General features: G+C 36.9%; 1 protein-coding gene across 11 annotated transcripts in view; it reads left to right on the top strand.

Annotated features, from left to right (window-relative positions):
• The window catches only part of LOC128247032 (glutamate receptor ionotropic, NMDA 2B-like), a 1,034,258-nt gene that overhangs the window by 572,473 nt on the left and 457,894 nt on the right, over positions 1–3,891 (top strand). The window lies entirely within an intron of this gene.

Consider the following 3,891-nt stretch of genomic DNA (forward strand, 5'->3'; position numbering starts at 1 on the left):
CCTGGGGTCAATTTGATTCGACTAAAGGCGGTGCTCCAGCATGGCCGCAGTCAAATGACTGAAACAAGTAAAAGAATATAAAAGAATATATACAAACATATACACGCGCACACACACACACATATATATATATATATGCATATATATGTGTGCGCACCCGTTTGTGTAGACATATTCCAGGAGGTAAGGTGTTTTTCTACATAGGACATGCATTCTCGCTGGATGCTCACAAATGGTCAGGTTATTTGGTGTTTAATTCTATTGCGCCTCCTCTCTTTCATTTTGTCTTTTGGTATTCTATACTACAGGGAGTCAGAAGATTAATGACCTCAGAAAGTGAAACTATCAAATAAACAGATGCAGCAGTAATAGTAGCAGTAGCCGTGGTGGTGGTGGCGGTAGTAGTAGTAGTAGTAGTAGTAGTAGTAGTAGTAGTAGTAGTAGTAGAAGTAGTAGTAGTAGTAGTAGTTTTAGTATCTGTTGTTATTGTTGTAGATGTCGTTCTTGCTGTTGTAGTAGCAGCAGGTATTGACCGCAGTAGCGGCAGAAGCAGAAATAAATCTAAATTCTAGAGTGAAACTTCCAGTGTTTCCGACCGATGCGACCGATGCTATATTTTTGTTTAGGGTGACAGCTAGGGAAAGAAAAAAAAAATTAGCAAAGCTTCACTCAAACGTGTTGACGCGATTGGCTGCAATTGATGGAGAGAAAAAAACACAATGTTTGAGCATGTAGATAGAAAAGACAAGAAAGAAAGAAAAACGGAAAGTGCAAGGAAATGGAGCGTTGGTGAGTCGGAGATAATAGTCCAACACGAGATGTGGGATTTTGGTTGGCACTCCTTCGATTGCGCTGACGAGGGTTCCAGTTGATTCGATCAACGGAACAACCTGCTCGTGAAATTCACGTGCAGGTGGCTGAGCACTCCACAGACACGTGTACCCTTAACGTAGTGCTCGGGGAGAATCAGCGTGACACAGAGTATGACAAGGCTAGCCCCTTTGTTACAACAGAAACAGGAAGAAAGAGTGAGAGATAGTTGTGGTGAAAGAATACAACAGGGTTCGCCGCCACCTCCTGCCGGAGCCTCGTGGAGCTTTTGGTGTTTGCGCTCAATAAACGCTCACAACGCCCGGTCTGGGAATCGAAACTGTAATCCTACGACGGCGAGTCCACTGCCCTAACCTCTGGGCCATTGCCCATCCACGTGTGGAATATATGATATATTAAAAGATATTTTTTCCCATTATCCCAGTTTCACATCACAGGGGATCGCGTTTGATTTCCATTTCAGTTCCGATATTCATTTGACAGATTAAAATTTTGTTGGCTCGTTGAACGAACCGACAAAACTAAGTTGTTAAAAATACCACTCTTACGAAATGTGTTGAGTACAACCTTCGTGTGTCCACTCACTCATTAATTAGGTGGTGAATTTCAAAAATTTGTTTATATTTTGATACGTGTATACTGAGGAAGACTTTTCGTAAACAAATCGAATGTCTATTTCATTTATTATGCATTCTCTTAAATGTGCGTGTTAAATGCAATCAAAATATCATTACTTGGTTTGATCTCATTATCATATACCATATGACTATGCCGGTACAAGGTAGCCATAACACAATTAAATCGGATACTGTAACAAGAATTTGGAGTGGTAGGTTCTATTCGAATCCAGTCGGAAATTCTGGGAACGTGCATCATTGTTAAGCTTAATACGAAATATCTGTGTATGTATGGATCACAAAAGCAATGAACACAAAGACAAAGAAGCCAACACGGAGTGAAAAGTTAAACGAATGTTGCATTAAAGCAACCAAATATTTGTTAAAAATTCCCACTCTAGTTGTGACTGCGTGCTCACCTTGTATTTATGTATGTACAGACAGACAGACAAACAGAGACGCGCGCACACACACACAGACATACACACACACACACACACACACACACACACACACACACACACACACACACACACACACACACACATATATTTCTATATATGTACTAGTAGAGGGTTGTATGTCATCGGAAAAAATAAATATATCGTGTTCTTTGTTAAGAAATAACTTATTTATAAATTGTATCTCTTCTCTCTGATACTTCAATTTATCTCAACCACAAATTGATATAATTTTATGACAAGAAAATAATAAATAACAAAATTATATTGGGATCAAAGGGAATATCACACCGTACCAATCACTGTAGGAAAATATTAATATCGTTAATTAGGTTATAAAATAGTATGACCAGATCTGACGAAAGCTTTTTTGTATTATATATTAACGTATAACATTATTTTACATAAGTTTTTATGGCGTGTTAAGGGTAATCAATTTCAGTGATATCACTTCTTATATCATAAACATCCAATGGTCACCATATATTAAATGAGATCAAATCGGTAACACTTACGTGCGTTTAAGACAAAGTGTAACACATTGGTATAGAGCCTGTATATTTCTATGATACTGGATTCATCTTTTATGTAAGATAACTATCCCACGAGATGCTTCAGTTACTGTAAAAGGATGCGATTCACAACGCCTACATTCTAATAGGAATTCACAATATGTATGAATATAAAACATATACATTTGTATACCTTCAAAGTTACAGAGTGTGGTTTTAGAGGTCAGCGTCACTGTAATCCGGAACATGATGAAAGCCAGTTTGCTTCTGGTTTTTCCCTGACAATATACGGGAAGAATTTTAAGTTCAAGCGAAAATACAGGAAAATGACACATCAAACAAGTCCTATTTTTTTTTTTTTCATTTTCATATTTGTTCAATGTTCGATTGATCAAACACTGATCAAATATTCGATATAGTAATTTACTACATCTAACAACGCAGAATCGATTTGACAAACTTTGCAGCACGGAAGTTCTTATGTTATAACTTCAAGGTGGCGAACTGGCAGAATCGGTAGAGCGATTGACAGAAGGCTCTGTGCTATGTTCAATCAATGTCGATTATACCTTCTATTCGCACGGTGTCTATCAATGAAACACATGTATCCCCTCTTAATTTAGTGGAACTGATTGACTATCGGGTGAGATGTCTTACGGCTACCTAACCGTTTCTTTGGGCTCTAGGTTCAAATTGCACTAATGAACATGTCTTCCCCAGCACGCACATATAGAGTCACGAAGTAAAAGCGATATCGTATCGGAGTAAGTTTGGCTGTGGTATCGAATCAGTGTAATAAGCCTAGGCTTCCACAATCCTACTTGTGCTGTAGCATCGATACAGAGGCTTCTAAGAACAGGAAAAGTAAGTTAGCATAGAACCCCTGATTATTTTTCTTCGTTAATCATCTTCACTAGTGAATGATAGACTCCGAGTTTTAAAAAAATGGAAACATTCGGGTCAACAACAATGCACTAAAACTTAAACACAATACCACTTTAGTATATGATATATTTTGATCGTTTGATAAAACTTTATTTTCAAAACTAGTTCATTAACAATACCACATGATTGAAATATAAAATCTGAAATTGTCATATTTTAGTTGAAAACTAACATGGAACATGAATACAATGTGTTTCCTTTTAATTTTGGCAATATCATATTCTTTACTCAGCAGTTATTGATGCCCAGATCTTCTAGAAAATTCCAAAGATTCTACCAAAGCGTTGGAAATGAAAACAATTTAACGGTAGGAGACAATGTCACATATTGTATGTATTATAAAAGCAGAACAAACTGCAACGTGTTTCCATGAAGAGAACTCATTCAACAAGTTTAATCTTTGTATGTGTGTGTGTTCGTGTGTGTGTATTTTATTTTTGCGATCGTGCTTAAAAAGTAAATAGTTCTATATAAGCTGTTATGATATAGTCGCAATATATACACACATACAATGATATATATATA

The sequence above is a fragment of the Octopus bimaculoides genome, chromosome 2, assembly GCF_001194135.2.
Source record: "Octopus bimaculoides isolate UCB-OBI-ISO-001 chromosome 2, ASM119413v2, whole genome shotgun sequence".
In the NCBI taxonomy this organism is placed as follows: Eukaryota; Metazoa; Mollusca; class Cephalopoda; order Octopoda; family Octopodidae; genus Octopus; species Octopus bimaculoides.